Here is a 13,052-nt window from a genome sequence, read left to right as displayed (position 1 = left end):
TCTGTGTTCTGATACAATTTGTCATGGAAACAGCTGGGTTTACGGCAGGGGAAATGAGCAGGCTCCACAGCTAACTTGCTGTGCAGCCTCCCTCCCAAGGGATGGCATCAGGAGGTAACTGGTTTATCCTGAACAAGAAGGTTTTCATGAGAAGAGCCCAGCTCATTTAGCAGACACCATAAGCAGTGCAGGGCATCTCTTGGTCACCCCGTGCTCCCCAGACTGCTATGGCAGCTTGAGCAGCGCGCCAGAGAGGGATCTGCTGTGTTTAGCTGCTCTGCTGCATTGCTCTACCATAAAAGTGATTCCTGATTTCATCCCTTTGAAAGACTACTGCAGTAATCTGGTTTCCCTGGGCAGATCCTTGCAGAGGCCTCTCCTGAACTGGAGGATCCCAGTGCAAGTGTCTGTGCACGAGGTGATGGTGCAGCAAGGAATGGAGGATGGGAGGGCTCTGTAGCAAAGCTACTCCCCCCTTTCTCCATTCATTTTTCCTAGGGCTTAACCAGTAACCCTGAAGGACTGTGAATGCTGGAATTTGTGGAAGCAGAGCATTGTCTTGTGAAGGTAAGAGAGGTTCATGAAAGATCAGCAAAGGCCTGGCTTGTTGCTTCTGGGTGCCCATTCTCCGAGAATGAAATATCATCTGCCTTTGTCTTAGTGTCAATTCTTTCTCCTGTTCTTCCTGTTGAGAGACTGGGCCAGAAACCCACTCCTCTGGTGGCTTTAAACCTTCCTGCTTCCAGATCCACTGAAGCTATGGTAAGGATCACAGAATCACAGGACAGCTGGGGTTTGAAGTGACATCTGAAGACCAAGTCCAAGTCCCCTGCTAAAGCAGGTTCATTTAGAGCAGGTTACACAGGAACACATCCAAGTGGGTTTTGAATATCACCAGAGGAATCTCCACAACTTCTCTGGGCAGCTTGTTCCAGTGCTGTCTTACTCCAAATAAGGAAGCTTTTCCTCATATTCAGATGAAACTTCCTGCATTTCAGTTTGTGTCCTCATCCTGGGTATTATAACTTATTATTGTGCTGGTATTTTCCTACAGCTGCTGAAACTTTGGTGACAGCAACTCCCTCCCAGACACCTCCTGTAGTAATTTACAGAGAAATTGCTTAGAAACACTGTTCTCTCTGTTTCTAATAGATTCTGACAATATTGCAAACTCTGCTTTCCTCCTTGAGTCAGAATGCAAAAATTAAGAGCCCCCGACTTGGTGTGTTAGAGGTGTCAGAACGTCCTGACATGAACCTCACATCCATGTTAGAAAGAACTGGTTTATGAGACATGACTCTATGTCTGTTATTTATAATGGAGCTGATGCCTCCTCCCAGAAAGAAAATTCTTAAGCATGAAGGCAGGAGTCATGAGGTGGTGTGAAGCTGCCGCCTCTATTACCACACAGATATGCTAAGTGTTTATTGCCTTTGCCAGGTCAGACCCCTGGCTGGCTGGGAAAGGTTGCAATATTAGATCTACATTTAAAAATGCCTTAATTGTTTACTCACACAACTATTTTTTGTTTGCTTCTGTAGGAGAGCAAAACAGCTTTTGTTAATGTGGTGTTTCATCATTATCTTGTGACTGAATCTGCTGGCTTGTCTTTATTTCACACAGAAAGAACCATCCTGTGATACAACAATACACTTGAGTACTATTATCTGAATTTGGTTTTTTTCTTGCATCTGCAGAACTCAGTGGTCAAATATGTCAATCTTCACTTCCCTCTTAACCATCCTGAGTCATTCAGGTATTATTTACTATTCTTTAGTCCATTCCCATGGCAATGTTCTTCAGAAGATAATAGGGGAAGCCACTTCTGTTGTTCAAATTCCATTCCCACAAAGCTGTTTTCCCTCTTTGAGTAGTTTCTTTTTGATCTAAGTGCAAGGATGTTCTGTTCACATCACACAGGTATTCTTCTTTCATCGGTGCCATCGCAGTGACCCCATAATGTATGTCGTGCATAGCAAGATGAAGATATGAAGGGAAGATCTGTAGCATTAAGTAGGTGTTCAATCAGACATAACTTTGTGCTATCCTATTAATCTGATGGTCCTTGAGGAAAGAGTCACTGCCTTTCCTGTGCTGACCCATTTCACATCAGTATTTGGGTTCTACCTGTCCTGCCCCATTTCTATCATTCATTCTCTTTGTCCTTCACTGGCTGATAACTCAAAATATGGGCCAACATAATCTAAATCTTGGCTGCTGTGAGTGACCCCATCTGCATTCCTGAGGAATATAACTAGTATGATTCTATAAAAGCTTTTAAGGCTTTGGAAAATCTTTGTATGTAAGGGTAATGTTCTTTTTAAAAAAAGTATCTGTGTAGGTATGTTTTCCTGATTTTGTTAGCAGAGAGGATGAAGCTTTCCCGCTTTCTCTAGTTCTGGAGCTAAGGAGAGGATAACTTCTGGTTTTGCTTGCAAGACTTAGAAGTCTTCTAATATCTTTTCCTGAAATGCAGGACTGTTTTTGCATGTGTGTAGCTACATAGCTAGCTCTACTTAAGAGGATTTGCAGTCTTCTTCCTGAGCTGATTTGCTTTGAGGTGTTTCCAAAGTTTAACATGGTGATTGTTACTGCAGTGGGATTTTTCCTTATTTTTGTACTTTTAAAATATTTGTTTAGGTGATGAGCTGTTAGTGATTTGTTTTCCTTAAATAAATTGTTTAATAATGGTATTGGTAACTACTCTGAGCATGTTATAATCTCTCCTGCACATTTGCCTTAAAAAGAGATAATTATTATCTGTTGAATTAATGATGCAAATGCAAGGCTCTGAATTTGGGGTTGGAGGGTCCCCATTTCTAAATCAGTATCTTTGGGTGGTTGTAGTTTGTATCCAGCTCCAAGTGGACAGTGGAGCTGATGCTGGAAACAACTGTCTCTTGATGCATGACATTGTCTTACATTGGAAATTAAATACTGAGGCAGAGAATGGGACAAAATAGTCTGAGCACTTGTTACAGACACAGAAAACAGGTCAAACCTGATCCAGCGAATTAGCTACACAGGATGGATCTACTCCAGCAGAGCAAATGGAGATACTTCCCAAGAACTCTGTGCTAGTGGTCACAACACCCAGCTGGGGAGAGCTACCTGGTTTCAAACTGATAGCTCAAATTAGGTAGATGAGGTATTTGTGGGTATTTGCAACCAGAACGAGTAGTCAAACCACTACTTTGAGGCCTGGAGATTTTTTCATTTAGACTTCATAAAAAGCTTAAATGCTTTGCAGACTTAATGGGAAGTCTCCCTAAATAGAATGGAAATTAAATCAAGCCAGACAAACTTGATTTCTTCTTATATGCCAATATAAATTAATCCACTTAACACCTGGATTGGAGATGGCTTTCATGCACACAGAGGAGATGATACAATATTGTCTTGATTTTTAATGTAGCAGTTTATTGTTTCTCTCTAAAATTCAATGTAAAATATAATCCACTTGGATAAAAGCAGTGTTGAGTGGGCAACTGCAGAATTTGTTGGATTTATTGAGATGAAGTTTGCTCATAAAATGCCTTATGAGCAGGTTGTGATTCCATCAGGGTGATTTGTTCTTTAATTTATTTGACATAATTTTCTGTTTAGAACTGGATTTTGTTATTGTTTCCAGCAGTTATGTGATTAACTGATGCAATCAGTTTGATCTAGGTAAGCAGCTGTAATTACGTAAGTCAAAACCTATCACTTGATGTATCTTGACTGGAGGAAAACAGCTTTTTTATTAAGACAAAAAGTGGAGGCCATGGGATAGGGAGAAGAATTTGATGCTTGGGAAGCAACAGTAAATGAACAGGATCAGGAAATTTTTCTTGACCTAAGTGGTATCTAAAATGCCAATCCCAGACACAATAACCTATTTCTATATCTGTTCTGAGTTCAGGTGTGAAATGAAATCTTCTTTTGAAAATGACTTATATTGCAGCAGTTTCTGCCTCCCCTGATGGGGCTGTTGCCCTTTTTGCTTGGCATTGAGCACACTGACAGCATCTCCTGTGTCTGCCTGGAAGAGGGCCCCTCATCCCTCATGTGCTGCATTAGCTGCAGAGCCTTGGTGTTTAGAAGTTGAGCACTATTATTTATAATTAGAACTTGAGCATGTGCAGTGGGCTGTTTAGCCACAAAAAAAATTGTGGTCTCATTCAAGACAGTTGTTTACTACTCAGCCTCTTTCTTTGGGTGTGTAGAATACTGCAGAGGATGAATTACCAGCAGTCATGGACAGTGACAGGTGTTAATTTGTCAAATTAGTTTGGTGGGGGACAAATCTCAGCATAAGAAGAGAAGAAGACCCATTCAGATAATTTTTGGTTACTGCACACTTTTCCGTGTGAGTAGCTGTCTGGCTCTTTGTGGAAAAGGCATCAGGTCTGCATTTGTGGCCATGAGGTTACAGTAATCCATAAGCAGAAATCCTTACTATACTTTCTTGCAAATTTGCAAGGTGTTTCACCTTTTAGATTGCAAAACAGCAGCTTCTCCTTTATTTTGTGGTACTTTACTGTGATTGAGTCCTAACAGATGGACTTGGATGCTCAGCTCCTGAGTTTTTTTGTGAGAGTTCATGAACTGAGCAAAGCCAACAGAGCGAATCACAGAATGACTTGGGTTGGAAGGGACTTCTAAAGATCATCTGGTTCAAGCTCCCTGCTATGGCTGGCAGGGACATTTTCCACTAGATCAGGTTACTGAAAACTCTGTGAAAACTTCCAGGTATGGAGCATCCACAGCTTCTCTGGGAAACATCCCACTCAGGTGCCCCACTAACCAATACATCTGCATTAACCACCCCACTCCTTCCCATCCTTGCTACAGGACACAGATATAATTCCCTTACTATATGGAAAACCCCCTTAAAATGTCTGTAAAATGTCCACAACTATTTACAAGGTGTCAATAAAGTCTCCCTGGAGCCTTTGGCATTTTTGATTTCAGAATTTCTGTGGTATTTAGTGGCCTGAAATGTACAAATAGGGGAATAAGGGTTTTGCCAGGGGTCTGCAGTGTCTTTTCCATGTCTTGCTTATCCCATCTTTCTGGGGGCATATTGGCATGATATGATATAATGTATGGTTTGTAAAGGGAGAAAGCTCTGGCTGCCCAAGAAAATGGGTGTCTGCAGCATCCTAAATCCTCATGTTCTCTGAAAGGGCTGTTGCAGCAGAGCTCTGGTTTGGCTGCAGAGAGACTAACATCTATGGAAACAGCAGCTGTTTTTCACTGGCTGAGGAACAACTATTTAAAACAAGGCAGGTAATTGCATGCAAGAGCTAAGGTCAAAAGGAGAACTGAATCCTCTGAACAGCTCTTTAGTGGTGGCTTCATTTGTGTCTGTACAATGAGCTGGATAATCTGCTATGTACTGGGGGATGGTTTTGGTTTGGGTAATTTTTAACATTTTCTTTTTAAGGCTGAAGCCATATTCTGTCTGAATGTCTCTTGACATGTAGAAAATCACTAATAGCAAAGGTAAAATCAATGACTTTCCATGGAGTCTGAGCAATATAATTCTTATTTAGTCTCCAAAAGTCATCCCTGGTTTTCTGTTTTAGAAAGTTCTGGTTCTTCAGTTTATTCATTTGCTTATTAAAATGAGATGTTTATAATAAAAAAAATTCAGAATTACAAAGTTCCCTATAACTCTTCACAGAATTACATTTTTTATGCTCTGTATGATGGGAAGTCCAGTGTTACAGAATAATGTTTATTTTGCTGTGTTTCCAGTGCTTTTGAAACCAGTGATTTATGTTTTGTGGTTTTTTATCATTTTCTATTACAAATGAACACTCTAAAGCTTGAACTTTGTTCTCTGAAAGCTGGAAGTGCTCTGGAAATGCTAGCTGGCAGAAGTTTGCTGAAACACTACCACTTTGTTACTTGTTTTGAAGTACAGAGGAAAAACATGCTGGCACATGAATTTTACCTGGTCAGGTCTCAAATATTGTGTTTAGTTCAATGAGAGAATAAGAATAACAAGTAATTTATTTTTTCTTAGTTAAATTCTGCTGAAAATGCAGAACAGTGATTAATGAACCACCTGAAAATTTAGAATACTAGGTTTATGCAAAGAAGTTAGTTTGGTTTTTTTTTTTTGTTTGTTTCCTGTTAAATGGTAGAAAAAAGGGAGAGAAAAAACCTGAAAGAACTATTTAATGGGAAATTTAAAGATATGCTCACTATATGCATTTTGAAAGATAATTTATGATCTAAATTTCAGAGTGAAGTAAGCAAGCATGTGAAGACCACCATGAACTTCAAGCTAAAGAATCTTGTTATGTTTGATCATTATTTGGAAAATAAAAATATTATTTTCTCTGTTTTATGCCATACTTTTCCAGCATGGTTTATATCTTATTTAACACTAGAGCAAGGGTCACCACTTCTCTGCTATGTCTTAATTTCTGTCTTCAAACTCCTCTTCAAAATGCAGTTACCCAAAACAGGTCTCTAATGTTCTCCTAACAGTTTATCTGCTCCAAATACCTGAGAGAAGATATTCTTCAGTTTCTAGCTAGCACTGCTCTGTATGAAAGGCTCATGTGTTCTTGATATATACACATTTATACGTTTGTGTATATAAATATATATATTCAGATGTAATATGGCACTACACAAAAGACCACAGAGACTGAATTGGACTGAAGTAAACAAAAGAATTTTGTTGGTATAAAACCAAACAAATGAGACATTAACATAAAGGCTGTAACAACGAAGGCATAGCAAAAATCCAGGAATACAGGATGTAGGAACCCAGAGTGCTGAGAATATTTCTCTGCCTGTTTTTAAGGGTTCTTACCCCCCTGAACAACACTGTTTTAGCCTCAAACCTTGGAAAAAATTACCAACGATGAGACAAGAACTAGAAAATACAGTGGTGTGAATTAGGTGATAGACTACTATGTAAGATTGTCACAGGGTGAAAAATTTAGAGGTTTTGGGCTTCTCTTTGTAGTAAATAGATAAGAGTAAAAAATATCAAAATGGAGGATTGTCGTTGTTCTCTAAACCTTCTTCTCCTTCTTCTACTACTCCATATTCTGCAGTAAAAGTAGTTTGGAATGATTGGATAGAATATTCCGCAGTTCCTGGCCGTGTTACTGAATAATTGGTAGGAAAGTGAAAATAATGTACGTTTTTAGTAACTATTGGTTAAAATATCTTTAAAAGGCTGTGTAAATCTTGATAATTCGTCTCATTCCTACTTTTCTTCCTTCTGTGCTGTACCTGGGTCATGCTAGTGGCTCTGTTCCTCTGATAAGACTTAATAAACAACTGTCTGGAAGCACTGAAACTCAAGGAAAAGTCTCGGTTTATCTTTGAAACTCCTTGCAAGGACTTTCAGCAAATTCTCTCCCATCAGGAGAGACTTGATTTATGGCACGGTACAGTGTCACAGGAGAACTCCAAAAGGGTAGAGACAAGATGCTGTAGGAAGCTGCAACTATTTTATATAGTGGTGGCAGTAATGCCTGGGAGATGCTCTGTTTCCAAACTGAGCTCTTCCTGTGCAAGCGTAGGAAGTGGTGGCTGGTGGCGTGGCAGGGCTTTAACCCTTGAGCCATGGCCAAGGGGAGCCTGCTGGGGACGTGTGGGGGTGGGCTTGGTGACTGAACTGATGAAGGTGCCAAAAGCATTTGCAGAGCACATCCCCACCTGCTTGTGGAACAGCCCTTCCCAGTAGAACAGGAGGGTGTGGTTCCTCTCCAGGAGATGCACCTGACACAGCTGTGTGTGCACAGGGCTGGTGTTAGACACATAATGTGCTGAGTTTGCATCGTATCCTTTCATGCCACATCAGCTGTTCATGTCTTTTTTGGCTTCTGCACTGAAGCCTGTGAGTGCTGTGCTTGTTGCCTGTGTGCTTGGAGGGAGGCTGTGGCAAAAGAGTGCTGGAAGGTGAGTGTTTGCTTCCAGCTGCAGCAGAGCAGATGCCGGGTGCTAGGCAGCAGCACAAGAGGGTTACAGCTCTGTGCTGCCTGTGCCTGTCTCTTGCTGCGGGTCAGTGTCTCTGAGGGGATAAAAACAGGTTCCCTCGGCTCTTCTCTGCCTGGAGTCTGAACTCCAGGGTTCCCAGAGCACTGTGAGAAGCAGAAGCAGCAGAAACTGGTATCACAGATAGGATGACAATCCAGATTCATGTTTTTTTTCAAATTTACAGAGGCATCATTTCTCATTTCCTTGCTTTACATGGTCTCTAAATTGTGTGGAAATGAGAGCACGAAAACGTATTGTCTCTTTCATAAGCTCAGGTTGGAAGAAACATCCATGACATCTGAACAATAGTACTTCAAAGGAGAGGTTTAACAAATGCCTACTGGGCTGCTCTCCATGGATGCAGGAGGAGAGGGCATAATGAGATTTGTGGGCTTTTTAAATGATGGAAGGTGTGTTTGCAATTGAGCAACTGCCAATTATTTAAAAGATGAAAAGTAGGCATATTAATAAAATTGAAACTTGAAAAAAAGACAACAGGGGAATTGAGATTTAAAGAGATTTTGGGTTTCTCTGTTCAATAATGGTTGGTTGGGCTTTGTAAGGTGACAACAGTAACAGGATCACGATTCTTTTGCTTAATAAGTGGATGCAAGCAAAGCATCTTCAGGTCCTTTTTGTGGATAACAGCACTAAAATTATGTGCATGATGAATTGAACCTAAAAGCATAGCAATTTTTTTGGCCAATTTAGTTACAGGTGGTTTGGAATAATTTAAACCCCCTATCCCTATGGCACTTACAGCTGATAAGCATTGTGTTAAATTTACATGGACAAATCCTCAGGGGCTGTAAGCCATCAGATTTAGATAATAGCTTTATAAGCACGCACTGTGCAGAGTGTCTGCCAGGGTACAATGAAGAGTGAGCTTGTGAAACCCAATCAGTGAAAATGCAATAGTTTCAAAGAAAGTTTTCTGATTATCTGTTCATCTTAGACTTGTTTTTAAAATGAGGAAAAAAATGCTATCACTGAGATTATTTTTTTTTAGTCTGGTTTTGCGAAGTGCAGGAGGTATTTAGGAAACCAGCTCTCATGGTCTCATGTCTGGCACAGAACAAAGCTGGAGTTAATAAAATGAATTGTATGAGAAATCATCTAGTGGCATTGCTGGATTGTACCACTCCCTCTTATGGTTCTTCTGTCACATAAAAATGTGTATGTATGCAGTTTGGAGGAAGAATATCGGTTATAAATATTTAGTTGGGTTATGGTTGGGAGAGTTCTCCGTTCTTAGTGCTACTCTGAGGAATAAGCAGGTCCATTAGGAAGGCATCAGCCAACCTCACCATGTTTGTAACAGGCCAGAGGGTAAAATTAATCCTTGTGCAGAAGGTTGGCATATCGGTCTTGGTGGTATTAACAGCCATGGGAGAAAGAGAATAGCAGTAAATTAGTTTGGCAGAAATCCTTTGCTTTCCTGGCAGGACTCAAGAGGGAAATACACACCTTCATGCTAGATAACAGGCTGAACACTTGAGTCTGTTGGAAAGTTAAATCAATAAATATTTGTAACTCGCTGCCAAAGCACTGAATATCTCTGTGGGTATTTTGAGCCTGTTCTTCAGACAAATAGCTCTGGGAAGATGACTGTGCTACAAGTGAATTGGGACATTATTTATCTAGGGGCTCCTGGCAGGATTTGGAAAATTATGTTGTGAGAGTTGTCATCAGTTTTTCTTCTGGGAAGCAAATCTTTTTGTCAGTGAACTTTGATCTGTTGTAGGATCAGCCTGCTTGGAGAAGTTACAGTGTCGTAAGTAAAATGTGACTTTATGGCTCTTTTAGTGACTTGTTTTATTCCCATCATGCTGGGATACCTTTCCAGCACATTACTGGCTGGCTGCAGGAGTAGTGCAGAGAGGAAGAGCATGGGACTGTGAGGAAGGCTGCTCTTGATGAGCATTTGGAAGAGCAGGCCATCTCAGAAAGCCAGGGAAGAGGGGAAGGGCAAGCTAAACTTGGTAATATCCTGGAGTGCTTTACCAGTATCCAATAAAGTTCAGGAGGTTCTGGAGGGGTTTGTTTTTTTTTTTTCTGTTTGCACCAAGATCTGTAATAATCTTCAGGTTTAATTGGTTTTGCATGAATTTGTCCAGAGCCCTTTTGAACCCAAGTCTTCATAATTACAGAGTTCTGTGATGAAATCCTGCAGTATAACCACATCTTGGGCAAAGAAACTCTGTTTTATTTCCTCCCAGTCCCTGTATGTTCAGACCTCCTGGAGCCATCTCTATGTCAGTGTGTGGCAGAGACACCGGCAAGTAGTCTCCACACAGCCCAGTAAAGCATATCAAGAAGACAAAATTACTCCTGGGAGCAAGAAATTCTATAGGCATTCAAACTCATTTTCTAGAGGTTTGTTCTTCCTGTTTTACCTTCAACCTGTTAGGATATAGTCAGAAAGCAATTGCACATTTACTCTTGCTGTCCTTTTGTAAGAATAAATGCAGCAACACAAAGATAGTTTTTTGTGTCTCTTTTCAGCTGTGAAAGGTCTTGAGAGAAAATAGTGATTCAGATTCACCCTCAATAAAGGCAGAGTTTTGTATATTGGAAGTCAAGGAAAGATTTCTTGGACTCTTCAACAAAAAATGGTCTTGAACTCTGTCCTCTTAGACAGCAGGATGACAAAGCATCAATCCAAGGATGAGTTGGATTCTTGGTGCCATTTTCTTCATACACTGCGTTGTTACTCCTGGATTTTCGAAAATACATTTTCAGAAGGGTCTTGAGCTGAATTATGGGACTAATAACTCAATGCATAATTTGCAGTATACTTGCCAATATTTCATTAGTATTTTTTCCTGAAGCTCATTTTTAGCTGCAAATGTCTACAAGCACACACAGAGTAATGTTGGCTCCTATAAAAGTGAAATCCAGTAGAGTCATGATAAAATTTACCTCCACACAAGTAATACTTCGAGGATTTTTTAAAATTGATTTTTAAAACATTTAGTCTGAGTGCCACTATCTGTGACAGAATATTTAAATAATGCAGTAGCAGAAAAAGATAAGCAATGGCCATAAAAAGAGCAGTGGCCCAGTTGGAGGGATTAAAGCAGTATTATGCCACTAAACCTAGGAAAAAGAAAAATACCTAGATTTTCATCTCAAAAGCTGAGGTAAAAGGATGACTTTCAGTACCAAAACTGGTAATTTTTTGTAGAGACTGTTCTGTTTATAGAGCTTCTTTTTTAATTGAAGAGGCCTCAGTTCAGTTACTTCTAATGGCAGACCAAAAGTTCTAAAAAGGATCTCCTCTGAGCCTGCCTGAGACCTGGAGCTGTCTGAACTCATCCCATCACTGGTGGCACCAAAGGAACAGGAACAGCCACCCAAGGCACGGGTGAGTCCAGTGTTGCCAAGTCCTCTTGTGCAGCATTCCCTGAGGCAGCTCAGGTGGCAGCAGGTGCTGATGTTTGGGTGGTTGAATCAAGCTGTAAATCAGTGCATGGGAGGTGCTTGGTGACAAGAGTATAGGAAGCCAAAGTACCTGTGAGAAGAGCAGACAATTTGGCTGAAGTGAAAGTGGTCTGCCTTGGAGGTCTTGCTATGTCTAAACATCAGTAAACAAGTGAACCAGAGTGTGATCCCTAATCAGGACAGGAGCTAGGGGGTGGTGATGGTGTAACCTCACCTGTATTCTTGTGTCTTTGGACACTCTCCTCATGAGGAGTCTGTCCTTTCTACAAAATTTCTGATTCTGCTCTGTGACACTGTTTCAGGAAAATACCTAATAGAAGTGAGAAGGATTTAATCCATTGTTGTAGTGGAAGTTTCTCTGGTCAACTTTGAACCAAGCTGCTTATGAAATGCTGCTCTGAAGCTGGGAGCGATCAGAAGTCTGTGATGTCATCCTGTGGATAAGCAAGCTTGCTGGTTTCAGATTATTCTACACTTGGAAGGAACCTACTACTATTTTTTTTTCCCCCATTACAGTCTTTTAGTCCTTTTTTCATCCATGCAAACAGTTTTTTGAACTTTGAGAATAGTCCTCTGTGCATTAAAATGTATTTGCTGCTGAAATGTTAAATCAAACATCAGCTTGAATACTTTTAAAGGTCAGAGTTACTGAAGCAAAATACACACTGCATACACCTTTTTTAACTGTTTTTTTCTTTTTTTTTTATTTAAATGGAATCTTGCAGAGTATACACAATGCTGCCATTAAAATGTGTAAGGGGAAATGTAATTTTGTCCTACAGGAATTAACAAGCATGATGATGTTTGCATCTTCCATTTACAATTCATAGATGATTAAGAACACTTGAAAACTGGTAATGATATTTCCTTAGGAAGAGCCCAAGACAATTAGTAATTCACTTTTTTGGTATTTTCTCCATCACTCTGAGGCCCCAGGGTAAAGTGCTTTGGTGGCTTAAATGAAAGATGAGGTCTGGGGAGTGCAATTCTGCAACCGGGGCTGCATGACGCTGCAGCTGAGGGATTGCAGCTCATGAGGCTCGAAAGAAATACTCTGGCTGCTACAGCAATAAAGCATATTAAACATACCATGTTAGATAAGAAGGAATGTTCTGTAGACATGCTTTATTATCTTGGAGTTGGACTGTGATGAACCTTGTGAGTCCTTTCCAGCTCAGGATGTTCTATGATATTCTATTAGGATGATTCTGTTTTCAGTTGTACCTGGTCGCCTGGCTGTAGTTAATGTGTTAAATCCACCCTTAATGATTCTCTTCTGGCTCTAGGTGTAAATGTTTGGAATATTTACAATAGTCCTAAGCAACAGCAAGCCAGTAGAATTGGGTGGAATTTGGCACTGGTGATTTTCGACGTACTGGGTTCTTGTGTATTCAGGATAGAGAATTGCACACTCAAAAGAAAAAACTGACTCATTAATAACATCAGAGATGTAAACGTCCTAAGTATTGCTGCTCCAGGTGATGGATATAAAGCCTGAGAGAGGACCAGAGAATTTAAAAGCTTTATCTTGGGGTCAGGTCTTGGCTGCTTAGGCAGGCATTCAGCCTTTCAGCACGGATGGCTGCTTCTCCCTGCCGGAGTCCAAGTGTCCTTAG

The sequence above is a fragment of the Corvus hawaiiensis genome, chromosome 26 (genome assembly GCF_020740725.1).
Source record: "Corvus hawaiiensis isolate bCorHaw1 chromosome 26, bCorHaw1.pri.cur, whole genome shotgun sequence".
In the NCBI taxonomy this organism is placed as follows: domain Eukaryota; kingdom Metazoa; phylum Chordata; class Aves; order Passeriformes; family Corvidae; genus Corvus; species Corvus hawaiiensis.
Note: the sequence above shows the minus strand (reverse complement) of the source record.